The 17,666-nt window shown below is 44.1% G+C and overlaps 1 pseudogene; it reads left to right on the top strand.

The window, feature by feature from the left end:
* LOC130472702 (zinc finger protein 883-like) overlaps positions 1-11,378 on the top strand; it is a 55,542-nt pseudogene extending 44,164 nt beyond the window's left edge.
* The last annotated feature ends 6,288 nt before the right edge of the window (positions 11,379-17,666 follow it).

The raw sequence follows: 17,666 nt of genomic DNA, 5'->3' as shown, positions 1-17,666 counted from the left end.
GTGAAATTGACAAGATAGACACGCTTGCGCTTAAGAGTTGCTGACTGCCAAAATATGTATCGCAAATGCTTAGACAATGAAGAATGGAAATCTCACATGTTTGCAAAGTATCTTTTATTGACACGTAGTTGCCTAAAGTCTATAAAGCTAACTGCTTGATCCTGGGGGGGGGGGGGATGTGTCGGTCTCCCGCCTGTGTTTGGGTCTGGAGCCCGTGCACCCGATTCTACTCTGTGGCCAAAATAAAGAGCTGTTACTTTAATCCAACCTCCTCTCAATTGTCTTCATTGGACTCTATGATAACTGGGGACGCAACAGGGCTACCCAGGTCAGGATTTTCCAAGTTGTCTTCACGGGCAGGCCCACATAGATTGCATGGCAGTCGTCCAGCCCTGAGGTAAATTTACCATGGATGCATGCGGCTGTTCTCCATATACTAGGTTACCCCCCACAATTTTTAAACCATGCTTTTAATAGTGCAGGGGTGAGATTTATTGTACAGAATTGCAACCATCTTTTTTCATAGTTCTTTTCTACAAACGGCTTCAATTTTATTGTCGAAGGCTTTCAAAATATTGTCGAAGGCTTTCACGGTCAGAGTTCATTGGTTCTGGTAGGTTATCCGGGCTGTGTATCCGGGCTTCAATTTTGTATTTTAATTCAACTGCCTCGATTTTTGACTTAATATCTTGGCAGCTGGGACCTGAGAATGCATTTGGGCACAATGAAGTCCCAGGGCTGTCAGAGAGGGAAAGTGTAGGGTTGCCAATAACCAGGTGGGCCTTGGAGTCTTCCCCAAATTGCAGCTGATCTCTGCAGTTTGGAGATCAGCCGCAATTCCGGGAGATCTCCAGGCCCCGCATGGAGGTTGGCAACCCTATATCCCAGTCCTGCCTTCTTCCTTCGCTGCACCTCTTCCTTGAGAGGCTTGTGTTTTCCCAAGAACAATCTTGCCTCGCAAGAGAAACCAAGCAGCGCAGGCATGGCCGCCCAGGACAGAACAGTGCGGGACTCAAGGCCTGATCCTGGTGTGGATGCTTATCCCAGTTACGCCTGTAGGAGGATTGGGGGTGATGGTGGTCTTATTGGTGCAAAACCTTCCTCGATCAGAGAATAGCCAGGGTGGAGAAGCATACAGCAGAGCCATTGCGTTGCAGTCCTCCAAGGGTTAAAATCAACAGCTCAGCTTCCTAGAGAGGAAGAAGACAAAAATTAACTGGGGAGGGGGGGATCAATAGGGACTGCCCCCCCCATCTCCTCCCATCCCCATCCCTCCCCAGGCCAATGCAAAAACTGGATTCCGGATGTTATTTGGGAGAAGCAGGACTTTTGATCCTTGCTGCAGAATCAGGTAGGTAAATGTGCTGGGGGGGATTTCCTTTACTTTTTACACTGCATTTTTTTCTTGGAAGAGATGCAATGAGAAAAGGGGGGGAAGAAGCTGTTGCTGATGGAGAGGAAAGGAGAGGCCGAGGACGGAGAAGCCCCCCCCCTGAACTCCCACTCCCCCCGGCTCCATCCCTGGAAGGTGGGCTCTGCCTAGTAAATCTCCAGGTATTTTCCAACCTTACGGTTGCCAACTTCCAGGTAATAGCAGAAGATCTCCTGCTATGACAACTGATCTGCAGCCGATAGAGATCAGTTCCCCTGGAGAAGATGGCTGCTTTGGCCATTGGAGTCTATGACACTGAAGTCCCTCCCCTCCTCAGGGGCCTGGCAACACTCTCCAACCTGGAGCTGGTAACCTTGGTTTAAGTGGCAGCGAGGGCAGGGTGGGGGGAATTTTGTGGCTCCTCTCTTTTGGTGCCTCAGCAGCCCCATTTAGAAAAATGGGAAAACTGGACATTCTGGGAGATCTCCAGCCTGCACCTGGAGGTTGGCAGCCCTGTGACACGGGCAGGGGTGTAGCGGGAGGAAGGGAGGCCAGGAAGGGCTTTGGAGGCAAGAAGGATCTGGAAAGGGACAGAAAGGCCAGCAAAGACCTTAAAAAAAAGGCCCCGATGAGGACAGGAGTGATTTTGGAGAGCTGAGGACTGACAACCAAGAGGAGGGCAGCAGTGTCACGTTAGTCTGTAGTAAAGGTAAAGGTAAAGGTCTCCTGTGCAAGCACCAGGTCATTCCTGACCCATGGGGTGACGTCACATCCCAACGTTTCCAAGGCAGACTTTGTTTGCGGGGTGGCTTGCCAGTGCCTTCCCCAGTCATCTTCCCTTTACCCCCAGCAAGCTGGGTCCTCATTTCACCAACCTCGGAAGGATGGAAGGCTGAGTCGGATACCTGAAACCAACTTCCTTCGGGATCAAACTCAGAGCAGAGCTTTTGACTGCAGTACTGCAGCTTAACACTCTGCTCCATGGGGCTGGACAGAATTTGAATCTAGTAGCACCTCAAAGATCAACAAAAACCTCCCAGGGCACAACAGAGTCAGTGTGGTGCAGTGATTCGAATGTTGTGTGAAGATCAGGTGTGAATCCCCACTCTGCCATGGGAGCTTGCTGGGTGACCTTGGGCCAGCCACTGACTCCCAGCCTGACCTACCTCACAGGGTTGTCGTGAGGATAAAATGGAGGAGAGGGAAACGATGTAAGCCACTTGGGGTTCCTGCTGGGGAATAAAGTGGGGAATAATATTCTTTGAGCCCCGTGGCGCAGAGTGGTAAAGCTTGCAGTACTGCAGTCAAAAGCTCTGCTCACGACCTGAGTTCGATCCCGACAGAAGTCGGTTTCAGGTAGCCGGGTCAAGGTTGACTCAGCCTCCCATCCTTCCGAGGTCGGTCAAATGAGGACCCAGCTTGCTGGGGGTAAAGGGAAGATGACTGGGGAAGGCACTGGCAAACCACCCCGTAAAAACAAAGCCCGCCTAGGAAACGTCGGGATGTGACGTCACCCCATGGGTCAGGAATGACCCGGTGCTTGCACAGGGGACCTTTACCTTTTTAATATTTGTTGTGTTATAAATATTTTCATGACTAAAAGCTCGCTAGGTCAGAGCTTTGACTCTCTAACGCAGAGGTGTCTAACATTTTTGAGCCTGTGGGCGTCTTTGAAATTTTGAGAGGGGGTGGTGAGTGCCGTCCCAAAACGGCCGCCGCAGGAGGCAGAGCCAGACTCCAAATGGCTGCCTCAGGAGGTGGAGCCAAATGGAATACCTCCCTCCTCACACTCAAGGGAAGAAGGAAATCCTGAAGCGGAAAGGAACTACACACTGACTAAGGACAGCTCATATGCTTACTTCTCTTCTTCATCCTCCAGTGAAAAGCCCTTTCCTTTGAATGAGGCCAGCCCAGTAACAAACGCTGACTTACAACAGCCCTGCCCACTTTCTGAAAAACTTGGTGGGCACCGTGGTACCCGTGGGCATCTCGTTGGGGAACTCTGCCCTAAAGCTTATACCTTGAAACGGAAGAGTTTGTATTCGTCGAGGCAAGAAATGAGAGTTTTTGCCAGACTGGGGTTCCGGTTTGGGCATATTGCGGTGATCTGGTTGGTGGGTGTGGGAAGTGTGCCAGGAGAAGAGCACGTGGCAGGAAGGTTGAGAGGGAGGCCAGACACCCAAGTGAAATCCTTTCCCTGGAATCCCTTCAGTTCCAGGGACTGAAAGTTTTCAGTTTTCCTATTGCTCCTGTCTCCCTCACAGGCAAGCGGGATGGCATCCTGGATCCAGGCCCTCTCTGGGAGGGAAACAGTCACTATGCACCCTGCTCAGGTAAGGGACAGATCCCACGGGGCAGACTCAGGGAGGCCGGTTGGGTTGATATGCATGGATTTTCTACTTTAAGACGTTTAACCCTTCTTCATTTTTTCGCCCATTTGGGGAGGGGCTGTGGCTTGCAGAAGCTTCTCCTTTTGCTTGCAGAATGTCCCAGGTTCAATCCCTGGTATCTCCACTTGAAAGGACCAGGAAGCAGGCGATGTGAAAGACCTCCGCCTGAGACCTTGGAGAGACCCTGCCAGTCTGAATAGACAGTACATACCTTGATGAACTAATACTTTGATTCAGTATAGGGAGGCTTCATGTGTGTGTGTGTGTGTGTGTGTGTGTGTGTTGGGGGGGATGTTTACAGGGAATTTAGTTAAACACAAGGCATAATTTGTACAAAAAACAAAACTGCTAAAAAGCAGCAAGCCCATTTGCTTTGGGAGGGTTAAATTTTTTCCCCCTTGATGTCTGAAAGGTAGAAGGGACAGCATTTGATTCTCTTTGGGGAGGGGAAGATATGGGGGGGGCACCACCCCTGCCGCCTCCCACCGAAACTCTCACACAAGAAGAACATTTCGTCCCTCCAGTCTGAAAGAAGCAGAGGAGGCCATTCTGAACAGACCCAGGGCAGGCTGGTAATGGTGGTCTTTGTCTTCCTGCCTTTCTCTCTCTTGGCTCCTGTTTACACGCTTTGATCTTTATTTGACCAGCCAAAGGGAGAATGATATTGTTAAGTTTTTTTATATATATATATAATTTTTTTATTGCTTTTATAATTAAACACAAAATTAAACAACAAAAAAAGAAAAATACAAAATAAAACATATAACATACAAAAACATATATAGAGCACTATTACATCTATTACTAATACAATGCTTACTATCTTTTAATAAGTATATAGTGCCCAAACCTCTACCACCCACCTCAGTGCCCTCCACCTTTGGACTTCCGGAGAGGTGTTATGACAGTATATAAAAACTTATTTTTATAATCATTGTTTAAAAAAAACACATAAATCTATAATTCATTAACTATATTTTTAAAATCCGTTTTTGCCAATTTATCCCAATATGCGGCGGCCTTTGACCATATTTGTTTAAATTCATTCATATCTTTACCATGTAAAGAGTCTGTAATTTTGGCCATCCGCATATATATCCAAAGCTTTTATCTCCACTCTTTGATTGAAGGTTTATTTATTTGCTTCCATTTCTTAGCAATTGTAATCCTAGCCATGGCAAAACTGTACTGGCATATGACTCTATCAGCATAATCTATATTCTTATCGGGAATACCCAATAAGCAAAAGGCAGGATCTTTTTTTATACTTGACTTAATCAAATTATTAGTTTCTTTTAAAACTAATCGCCAAAATCTCTTTATTTTTTTTGAAAAACCACCAAACATGCATAAATGTACCTATCTCGGTTCTGCACGTCCAACAAAAACCCTCCTCCTCTTTTTTCATTTTACTTAATAATGCTGGAGTTATATACCATCTGTAGAACATTTTATATAAATTTTCTCTTATTTCGTTAGTAATAGTAAATTTAAATTCCTTCTTCCAGAAATTTTCCCATATTTCCAAATCTATATTATAACCTAGTTCCCTCATCCATTTCACCATCACTGGTTTAATCCTTTCCTGTTCTAGATTCATTTCTATCAGTAGTTTATAAATCCATCCTATCAGTCCTTTATTTCCCTTAGTTAATATAATCTCAAATTTGGATTTAGTTTGATTAAAGCCCAACTTATTATCTTTGTTGAATATATCCCTTAATTTATAATACGTAAACCAATCTTAATTTGAAGCTTTTCTCTGGTTTTCAACATCCATATCCCCTGTTTATATTCTATCAATTCTCTATATATAGTGCTATCCAGATTTAGATGTACACTCCTTCTCATATAGGCTTCTATGGGATTAATCCAACTGGGAGTTTTGTTTTCTAGGAAACATTTATATTTGTTCCATGTTTGCAATAAACTTTTCCTAATAGTATGGGAATATAGATATTGTTAAGTTGAGCAGTGCCTTGGAGGGAAGATGACAGATATTGTTAAGTTGAGCAGTACCTTAGAGACTGGAAAGATTTATGGGATATGAGCTTTCGAGAATCAAAGCTTACTTCATCAGATACCAGCTTTGACTCCTGGAACCTTTATACCCTGAAGGTCTTGTTGGTCTTTAAGATACTGGATTCGAATCTAATTCTTCTACTGCACACCAGCATGGCTGCCTTCCTGAAACTACCTGCACTGGGGAGAAAAGAGGTAAAAGTAGTCCACTGAGTCACCGCCATGGCGTGACGTCACATCATGACATTTAATAGGCAGACTGTGTTTACGGGGTGGTTTGCCATTGCCTTCCCCAGTTGGCTGAACTTTACCCCCATCAAGCTGAGTATTCATTTTACCAACCTCAGAAGGATGGAAGGCTGAGTCAACCTTGAGCCGGCTACCTGAAACCGACTTCCGGCGAGATTGAACTCAGGTCCTGAGCAGAGCTTTTGACTGCAGTATTGCAGCTTACCATTCTGCACCATAGAGAAAAGCAGAGTATACATAAATGAATGAATGCCAGCCCTGCTTGGTTTTGAGTCCTGCAGAACAATATCCGGAACCTTCATTTATTTGTTCAGAAGGTGAGTGACAGTGTTGTGTTTAGGCGATTATTTATATTTTCTTCTCTTCCTAGGGGCTGGTGACCTTTGAGGAGGTGGCTGTGTATTTCACGGTGGGCGAATGGGCTCTGCTGGATCTGGATCAAAAAGCTCTGTACAAGGAAGTCATGTTGGAGAATTATGGGATGGTGGCCTCTCTGGGTTCCTCTTTGCCTACCGATACAGAAGGTAGACATATCAATACTTGTTGGGTCCTCTTGCATTGTAAGGATGCTATCTTGGAAGAGTGGATATGCCTGCTGTGCCTTGCTGGGGTGAACAAAAGTTTTTGCCAAGTATAAATCCCATTTTGGGAGCTTACCCATGTGAAAAGGGAGTGGATTGTGACTGATGTCTCCCTTTCCTCTGTCTTACTCCATTTCTTAGCCCGTGCACTATTGGCATTAGCGGCACTTCCTTCTTTATCTATAGGCGCGAGCTGAGTTTGCGGCTTACGCAGAGTAACATCTGCTGGTTCAGCCCAAGAGGCTCAATGAAGCTCTAGCAGCTATTCTGATTCCTGGTTCAATATGGCCCACTCTTTTTATCTAATATTCTGCCACATGAATGGTCACTTGCATCATGAGGGTTTTGCTGACTCTGACACTTTGCATAAAACAGCTCCGGGGAGGGAGGAGGGCTCTTGAGTGACTGCAGCCAACAATTACACTGGCTACTGATCAACTCCTGACTCCATTAAAGGTGTTGGTTTTGTCCTTGAAAGCCTTACATGGCTTGGGACCTGGGTATCCGAAGGACCTTCTTTTGCTCTATGTCTCTGCTTAGGAACTAAGATTGTGGGGAGATGACCTCCTATCTGTCAATCAAAGAAGCTGTTCTGTTGTGCACATGAGAGAGGACTTTTTTGGTGGCAGCCCCATGATTATGGAACAGCCTCCCCAGAGAGATGTGCCTCCCCCCACTGTCAATCTTCAGAAGGCAGTTGAAGACCATTTTATTTAGGACTGCATTTGACTACCTCAGTTCTTATTTATTGGCAATCCTAATGGAGATTTTAAACTGATATTTTATTTGTTTTTATAATCTTTTTAATTTATATTGTAAGCCACCTTAAGTTCTGCAAGGCAGAAAGATGGCTAATAAATGTTTTAAATAAATAAATGCACCTGAAGGTGACTCGCCTGTGGCGAAAGTCACTATGTAAGCTGTTCATGCTGGATCCACACAGTCCTATCCTACCTTTGTGTAGGGATTAAAAGAGTTTGCCTTTCTGCCCTTTTCCCTTTGTGGGATGGTGGCGCAAAAAACCCCAGACTGCATTAGAATGGCTGTACCCTTTGTATTAAGAAATAAATTGGCCTATCTGTTTTCTTGAAAGACATTCCCAAACCTGACCTGATCTCCTGGCTGAAAGAAGAAGAAGACCTGTTTGTCCATGATCTTGAAAAAGGCAAGAGATCTGCAGGTAACTAGATACAGAGTATTGCAGGGGTAGCTTGGGAAACTGGCAACTAGCTTCATTATCACTTGGCACCTCACAATATCCACCTTTCCAGAGTTTTTTTTTTTTCTCCCATGAAAGTTGAGAAGGGGTGTAAATGCCCCCTTTGGCCTTAATATTGCATTAGATGCACATTCTTTATTTTTCTTCTCACTTCTGGGACTTTCAAAAGTTTTTGCTGAAGTGCGATTAAAGGTGAGGGTCTGATAATTTATCATGTATTTACTCATTCAAAATGTTTATGTGCTTCAGAAGAAGGGGAGAGAATGGTAAGTAGCTTCAGATGTGTTCAGCCATGGAGTCAGAGGTCCTCCCCACTACCGTAAGGTGCTCTTAATGGGGCTGCTTCTGGAGATGGTTCATTTCCATTATTCCAAACTCTGGTAATTTCAGATAGTAATTTCAGTTAGTCCAAACTGTGGCAGAGTGGCTGCTATTAGGTATTGGCTAAAGGCCACACACCTCAGTTCTATCTATTTCTGAACCCAAGTCAGAGTGTTGGTTTTGATCTTTTAATGCCTTAAATGATCTGGGGCCAGGACACATTAAGGACCACCTGCCCCTAAGCAAACCTGCATTTTCTTCTTCTTTTTTTTTTTGTTACTGTCTCCTCAAATGCTGATTTGTTTTCTCCTCCACATTCAGAGGTGAGGTGCAGGGACAAAAGAGACAGGGAGTTTTCAGTGGTGGCAACTCAACTATGGAATGCTTATACCCCTAACTTTTCACCTAATGTCCCAAACCAGATATGCCGTTTTAGTTTCCTGTGTTTTTTATGTGGTTTTTAAGTTCTTCACTTTCCCTTCAAAGTGGGTTTTCTATGTGCTTGTTGGAATCTTTTATACACACGGATGATTTGCAGCTTTTGCGTTTTGTGCCACAGGCATTTATATCCCAAGCATTTAATGCTGCTGATGTATTTCTTAGATAATATTCCAAGATTGGGGATAGAGTATATTTTTTATGGATCACCTCACACATATTCATTGGTAGAGATGGTATAAAATGTTTTAAATAATTGCCAAGGAACTTAAAGTAAAAGAAAAAGTTTAAAGATCTTTTTATGAGGCTATACAGACTGGCTGGTTTGGAATCCCTGAATAGTCATCATAGTTGGAAGTCACAGGAACAATTGGGCTATCCTTCTTTTTTCTGTAGCAGGACAGAAAAAATGTCCTTCAAAAAATGTCCTATCAAAGATAGGACATTTTGGAGGACTTTCATTCATAGGGTCGCCATGAGTCGGAAGCGACTTGACAGCACTTACACACACACACACAGGACTTCCATGTCTGAAACTGGATCTCACTCCCTGGCTGGAAGTAGGAGAATATGCCTTGGCGCAAAATTCTGAGGAGGGAGAAAGAGTGGCTGGTAATTGCTCTGTTCTATGGCAGGAAACTTAACTCTCCTCTATTAGGTTATGAGTCCTCAAGGGGAAACATTAATTCTAGCTAAAGTTATCAATTTGATCCTGGAAAGAATCCCACCAAATAGCTGGTGGGATTCTTTCATCTGGTACCATTGTACCTGTGGGACCGCCTCTCATGATACACCCCCCCAAAGAGCACTCAGTTGGGTGCCCAAAAAGCCTGGCCCAAAAAGCATCCGGCTGTTGGCTCTGGCCCCTGCCTGGTGGAATGGTCTTTGAAATGAGACCTGGGCCCTGCTTCCGCCAGGCCTACGGTTGAGGACAGCAAAAGCTTCCATCTTGCTGGCCTTCCTCCCACTCCTTCATGCCATTACTTATATTTATTTACTTTTATTCCTTATCCCTGACTTACTGGGGGGTACCCTATTGTTTTCTCTTTCCTGATCCTTCCCCTCTAAACTGGTGCCCACTATTGTCAAATAGTCTTAAGGGCACCCTTGGAATTTTTAAGAGATATTGTGGATTTTAACTTATAAACTAAATGTGATTTTAACTGTTGTGAGAATTGCTGTGAGCCACCCTGAGCCTGATGTAGTCAGGAAAGGGCAGCATAGAAGTTGAATAAATAAATAGTTCTAGGAAAGAGGAGGGCAGAATAATGGCATGGATCATATGCAGGGCAGAATAATGGCATGGATCATATGCATCTAAAGTGTGCAGCAATTCTCTCTATTACTGGCCCTTGTTGAACATAGGTATATCAGCATTTATTCATTCGGTTTGTTTTGTGATTTCAGCATCCATTTCTTCTTCATTCAATTTATCTCTTTATTTCTGCAGGTGATGCGAGGGAGAATGAGAGAGGCGAAGAACAACAGAGAATTAAAACAGAAGCCATTCAGACTGTTGTTTCTTATGATGGTGCCAAATTCCATGGAATTTCAATTCAAGAAAAAAATCATGAAGGAAGTAAAAGCAATGAGTTTTTGCCATTTACTAAAATCTTAAATATTCAGACAGCCCTTAGAGCACACGAGACAATACCTGATGAGAAGAAATGCTTTGAGTGTGGAAAAAGCTTCAGTCATGTCAAAAATCTTATTGCCCACAAAAGAATTCACATGGAGGAGAAACCGTATCAGTGCTCAGAATGTGGAAAGAATTTCAGGCAGAATGTTCATTTGATTCAGCATCAAAGAATCCACACAGGGGAGAAACCATATCAATGCTCAGAATGTGGGAAGAGGTTCAGTCACACCTCAGGTCTCGCTTACCATCAAAGAATCCACACAGGGGAGAAACCCTATAAATGTTCAGAGTGTGGAAGGAGCTACAGTGACAGCTCAAGCCTTACTTCTCATCTAAGGATCCATACGGGGGAGAAACCATATAAATGCTTAGAGTGTGGACAAAGTTTCAGTGTGAGGTCAAGCCTTACAACCCATCAAAGAATCCACACAGGGGAGAAGCCATACCAGTGCTTGGAGTGTGGAAAGCACTTCAGTCAGAATTCAAACCTTGCTTCTCATCAAAAAACCCACACAAGAGAAAAACCATATAAATGCTTGGAGTGTGGAAAGAGCTTTAGTCAGAGTTCTGGCCTTACTTCTCATCAAAGAATTCACACAGGGGAGAAACCATATCGGTGTTCTGAGTGTGGAAAGTGCTTTAATATCAGCTCAAGCCTTACTTGCCATCAAAGAATTCACACAGGGGAGAAACCATATCAGTGCTCACAGTGTGGGAAGAGCTTCAGGCGGAATCTCCACCTTGTTCAACATCAGAGAGTCCACACTGGAGAGAAACCGTATCTGTGCTCTGAATGTGGGAAGAGCTTCAGTATCAGCTCAAGCCTTACTGCTCATCAGAGAATCCACACAGGGGAGAAGCCATATACTTGTTCTGAATGTGGGAAAAGCTTCTGTTCCAGGTCAATTCTTACTTCCCATCAAAGAATCCACACAGGAGAGAAACCATATCTGTGTTCTGAATGTGGGAAGGGCTTCATCCAGAGCTCAAGCCTTATTTCACATCAAAGAATTCACACAGGGGAGAAACCATACACATGCTTAGGATGTGGGAAAAGTTTCAGTCACAGCTCAAGCTTTATTTCCCATCAAAGAATTCATACTGGGAAGAAACCAGAAAAATGAACATTGTGGCTAAAGTCTTGTAAAAAATCACAAGCAAGTTACAGAACTGGGAGATGCCCTGTTTTGTTAGGGAATGTTCAAGTCTGTCTTATCACTGAAATCTATTTCTTCTATGAAGGCGACGATCTGTAGCATTTACACATGTTTTTGAGGAGCTGCTCTGGTTTGAAGAATCAGAGTTAGAATCCTAGGATGGAATGATAAAATGCTTGTGACTCAATAGCTTCGCCCAGCGCAATCCCATTCTCCCACTGTTTTCAGGAATGTTTTATCACATGAAATTTCAGTTTTTATTTTATGCTCAGTGCATTCTTGTTAATTTCCCCCCCAAGGCTTTTGTTGTAGTTTTGAGGAAGTGGTTATATTGTGCAATGTAGAGATGTAGTATGATATAACCTGTATAGTATAACTCATTAAAGCACAATCAACAGAGCATATCCTAAAATATATTTTTGAACTGTCTCCTGGTGCATTTCAGAGAAGAGACACTCTTTTTTGTTGTTGCCCTTGGCTTGTTTTCAAGTGTCCTACTATCACTAATGTGGATATAATTAAATTTAGCTCTTATTTCAACTTTGTGCTAATTTTAAAGAATTTTAATCTTCCTCCTTCTCCCACCATATCATTTTCTATGGCTCTTGGAAGGGAAACAGGCTTCCACCTTTTCTTTCCATGGCTGAGTAATTTCTGAGCTCTATTAACCTCATCCAGTCATCCTTCAGATCTGTTGGTAGATCCTGGTCTTCTATGGGAGAAACAGGGGTACAGGATAATAAATTCCCTACCCAAGCTACATCTAGTTAGGATTCTGGCTCCCTATGTGTGGATACCTGATCTGGCCATGCCAGTCCATGCTTCAGAAATCTCAAGGCGAGATTACTGCAATGTGTTGTACTTGGTGCTGCCCTTGAAAGGTGATCCAGAAACCACAGCTGATGCAAAAGGCAGCCACCTGGGACAGTGTCACTCCTATTCTGAGGTCCCTCCATTGGTTGCTCTATCCTTAAAAGGTCACTTCTGATAATTGTTTTATCACATGGTAAAACAATGTGTTCATCATCCATGCTGAGCTAAAGTGTTAAATCCAAGGAACGTAGTCTTTTAGCAACTCAGACACATATAATTGCAGAGACATTACAGAAAATCTACAACCAACTTGATGTTATAACAGGATGTGAAAGGAATTCCAAAGATATCATTTAAATGTCCAGTGAAACTGAGAAGTCGTGAGGATAACCCTGAGTTAGAAGATGCTGACTAACCACTGAGTGAACAACTTCAACTCCTGTGACCATTGTGATGTGGGTGGCCAAATTTGGAGCCCCTAGCTTTATTGTCTGGTGTGTTATGCCTGCCTCAGTCAACCTTACCTTCCAGTGCAAAAACCGGTGTGTGTGTGTGTGTGTGTGTGTGTCTGGAGATAACATGGGCTGAGATGTTTCAATTCCCTTCATCTTGGGACTGTGACTCCCACAATCATCCTGAAACCAGTTGACTATTTTGGGGCTACTACCATGGACAAACAATCGGGCAAAGAAATGGATCCTTCTATTTAAATATATTTATTCCCTACTTTACCTAACCCTATTTTAAAAACTTCTGTGCTCTTGGCCATCACAGTGTTCACTGGCAGTGAATTATCTTATTTAATGTCTTATTGGGTAATGGTCAGTTGTTGCTTCTACATGGAGCTGAAGATGTTTTCTCAGCAGCGTCTTAGAAAAGAGGGTGCTTGAGTGACAGATTCCCACCTCCTTGGACTGAGCTACTGGGGAGAGAGCCACGACTAGGTCCAACTTCTGCCACTGGTTGGAGGGAAAGAGCCTGCCTAGGGCTCTACATGGGTGCTAGTTTCTATGTTGCTTTATTTATTTTAATGCTGCCTTTCCACCCAATTTAAGGTCCCCAACCTGGCAAACACAGGGTGGATAGTTAGTGAGAGAACACCAAACAAAACAGATAAGTCTTCACCCACTAGCTGAATGTAATGAGAAGCAGATAGACTGGGGAGGGAGTTCCATCATTTGGGCACGATTACTGAGAAGGCCCTTTCTTGTGTTGTCATCCATCTAGCCTCAGACGGTGGGGGCCTCTGAAGCAGGGCCCCTGGAGATGATAGCAGTGGTTGGGTCCTTGTGGTATGCTGGGACCCTAAGGTTGCCAACCTCCTGGTGGTTCCTGGAGTTTTTATTTATTTATTTGATTTATACCCCAGGCTTGGGGAGGCTTACATCCTGTACAATAACAATAATAGAGCACGTCCAGATTAAAACAATAACATAATAGTACATAACAGCTCTGTAAAACATTAGTAAAATCTAAAATTACACATTACACAAATCCATAGGCGCTATTCAAGTGTAGCGATATCCATCTATTTAGGAGAGAAAGGCTAGGCAGGAAAGTAAACCAAGGATGGAAAAAAAAAATACAGATTATATAAGTGATACAGTTATGATCTAACCATTGTTGCCCTCAACTGTAGGCCTGGCAGAACATTTTACAGGCCCAGTGGAATTGTACTATGTCCTGCAGTTTTCGGAATTGCTGGTGATCTCCAGAATGCAAAGATAAGTTCCACTTGCAAACAAGACTGGAGTGATCTGGCCCTGTGACAACTAGAGTATGGGAATTCATGCTGTCTCCTAGGATCTTTTGTGATCCACCCAGCCCTACTTTTTAGACTCTGCAAATAAGGAATGAAATAAGATTGATGAAAGCAGCAAACACATTCCAAAATAGCTGGTATGCAACTTCCCTATTTCTGAAAGCAAACTAACTGAGCGATAGCAAAATTCTTTTTATTGTTCTTGTAATAGGTTAGGATAATAATCACTTCAGCCCAGGTATTAGGTATTCTATCTGAGTTAATGGTTGGACATAAATCAGGATATAGAGTGGTGCCTCCATCTTACATTCAATTTAATCCATTCACTTTTGCCATTAGATGCTCCTTGGTATTCAAATCAGGCCTCATGACATTAATGTAGCATTTGGGAAGGAAGATGCAACTTAGCAAACTGGCACTGGAGGCCAAGATGGAGAAGACCTGCACGGCTACCATGTATTTCCCCTTTGTGTTCAGGTAGGTGGGCACAAAGGACACCCAAACGCTGCAGAACACCAACATGCCGAAGGTGATCAGCTTGGCTTCGTTGAATTCTCCAGACGGCTTCCTGGCTAAAAAAGCCACTGTAAAAGAGAGGGCAGCCAGGAAGCCCAGGGCACCATAAAATATGGCCACAGACCCTTCATTGCATTGCAGTGTGATCTGACCAGGCTGGGAGTGCATATCAGACTCTGGGAAAGGGGGAGACATTCCCAGCCAGATGACATTCCCAGCCAGGAATGACCCTGCTTAGCTTCTGAGATCTGACGAGATCAGGCTAGCCTGGGCCATCCAGGTCAGGGCGTATGTAAGATACGTCATTTCAGCATCATTTAAGAGGTTACCGTAATAGGGGAGACCTTCTGGCATTTGAGTTTTTTGCTTGCCAGCACCTGAGGCACTGGCAAAGGCCTTTCAGGCCTTCAGCTTTGGCAAGGAGACCCTCCACTAATGGGCCTAGGTCCCATCCACAACTCAAAATAGCAACACAATATTTTTTAAAAACAACAACAACAACAACCTTGGCATCCTGGGCACTACTATGTCACCTCTGGTGAAAACCTGGCAGTGACATAGGTTAGTTCTTGGAATTGTCAGAAACTGTATGGTAGAATCATAGTTTCTGGTGAATCCCAGAGAGCTACCCTGTACTACTTCTAGGTTTTCTCTCAAAGTGACATAGCAGCATAGAGAACAAGACAGTCCCATAGTCCCCAACCCCAATGAAATGGGGGAGAATTGAATGCACACCAGTGTGGCACTTGTGAACCGATGTCCCCTGTTTTAGAACCACATAATTCAGCATCTCATTCAGTTGGTTGTATTTACATACATTATGTAATCTGCCTTGAATCTCAATGAGAAATGTGGACCACAAATAACAGAAATAAAGAAATTTGATGAAACAAACCAGTGAGAACAGAATAGTAGACAAAAGGTCCATCTAGTCCAGCATGCTGTTTCCGGCCGTGGCTTCCCCATCCCTCTGGACTACATTTCCTTGGCTGAGTAAATCAGAATGGCCTGCCGTGGATGGTGGGACTTGATAAAATCCAGTCTTCTTGGCTGCTAAAGGTGCTAGGGGCCCTTGTCAAAGTTGCATGACCTTGGTGGCACATCTGGCGTCAACACCATAGCCTCTAGGAATGTAATTTCTTTACTGCAAATTGTGTTCCTACCCCCTGTGCTGGTCCAAAGGACACCAACCCAGTGGAACAAAACAGGTGAGGGATTTCCTAAGAATGGGACCCAAAAACATGGTGCGATAAATAGGGAAGAAGTTTTGGTAGGAGAAAAATGGGAAAGCTGATGAGGAAGTAGGGCAGACCATTCTTGATCAGGTTATGGAGATGTGCAAGAGAATAAATCACACTCCACCTTTCTTAAAAAGGATCTGGTGATGCTGTGGTTGTTGTGGCCTGTAGGTTTTTTTCTTGTTGCTCTGGAAAAATAAACTTGGGTTTTTTTTTGGGGGGGGGGGTTCTCCTCTCCACTCATCTTTGGCTTATTGAGGACGCAATTCTGTCTTTTTACTCCTGCCAGGAAACCTTCCCCTATACAAACCAACTCTTCCCAACTGCTTGGGAGGTGGTAAGCTTTCCTTCCCTGGAGGTTTTTAAGCAGAGACTGGATGGCCATCTGTCAGCAATGCTGATTCTATGACCTTAGGCAATTCTTGAGAGGGCGGGCATCTTGGCCATCTTCTGGCCATGGAGCAGGGGTCACTGGGTGTGTGTGTGGAGGGGGAGGTAGTTGTGAATTTCCTGCATTGCGCAGGGGGTTGGACTAGATAACCCTGGTGGTCCCTTCCAACTTTATGATTCTATGATTTGCTTGGCATGGTGACCAGGCCAGGGCTGGCCCAAGGTTTTAGGTGCCCTTGGCAAATGGTGCCCTTGGCACCCACCTGGTTCAGCATCCCACTTCCTACAGTGGCTAGCCATCTCCTTTTGAGAAACCAACGAGCATCGCGCAAAGGGGGTGGCTGCCCACATTATGAACCTCAAGCAGGTGGCAATGCGAACATATGCGGCCTTGTCATAGGGACTCCCTACAACCCAATAAGAAAATCACCCAAGTAACCATGAGGACACATTTTACTGATCAATATATATGTGCAGTGAAGAAAAAATAAATAAAACTAATGCGAGACACACAAGAGAACGTTTCCAGGGACAGATCTCGGTTTCCAAAAGACAAAAGAAAGCAATGGAAAGGGCAGGGGCAGCCGTGAAGGAGGGCTGCCCCCCCCAGACCCACTTGCAGAGGTTTACAGAACAGTTTGATGAAAAGTGGGAATCATTTTATGCTGATATGACTTCAAGTTAATCAGACGAGCGTCGTATATTGACTAGTGCGAATATGAATAACTGGCAATGCTTTATTTAATATGTTTCAATTAATTGATAAGCAAATTCCGAGCTTTTATATGTTATATTTTTAACGTGTAACACTTAGATAATTTGAATGATTTCCATATTTTTATAATTACTTTTTTTTAAGATATATTATACTGCATTTGATTTGTACTAGTGATAGTACAAATAATGTGATATTGTGATATTGTACTTGACTGATTTAGTTTATTTTCCAAATGAAATTGTCATATTGTTTTGGTACATCAAACGGTTTATCCTTCCCTTTTTTCCTTTTTGTACCCCACCTATTATAAAATAAAATAAAAAATTAAAAAAATAATAAGACCCACTTGCAGAGGCGAGACCCACTTTGGGTCCTGACCCACAGGTTGGGAAACAATGTGTTGGAAGACCACGGCAAGAAACAGTCGTGGGCGGAAAACCAAAGGATCCCCAGCCTGGGAAGCCCATGCCCTTCTGGGGGGCAAGCATCCCTCCTTCTCCCCAGATCCCCCCACATCAAGCCTCAACCCAGAACAAGGTCTACTGGGGGTGGAGAGTAGAGCAGCTGAGGCATGGGGAATGCTCTGCGTGGCTCAAGACAGTGAGCCCGGCCAGAGGTTTCTCTGCATCCTTCATGCGGTTCTTAGGGACCACAAATGGCATTTCCTAACAGAGGGGGCGAAGCAAGAGGAGGGTCCATTTTCGCCTCCTGGAAAGAGGTAGTCTAAGGGTTAAACGGAAGGAGTCTCTATTCCTAGAGCGGCGTCAACAAAGAAGACCCGCCTGACTTGGCAACACTTCCGGCTCAGTTGTGCTGCAGGATTGGGGAGTCGCGAGAGACG

The sequence above is a fragment of the Euleptes europaea genome, chromosome 1 (genome assembly GCF_029931775.1).
Source record: "Euleptes europaea isolate rEulEur1 chromosome 1, rEulEur1.hap1, whole genome shotgun sequence".
Taxonomy (NCBI): Eukaryota; Metazoa; Chordata; class Lepidosauria; order Squamata; family Sphaerodactylidae; genus Euleptes; species Euleptes europaea.
This window is presented reverse-complemented; position numbering and strand designations above follow the sequence as displayed.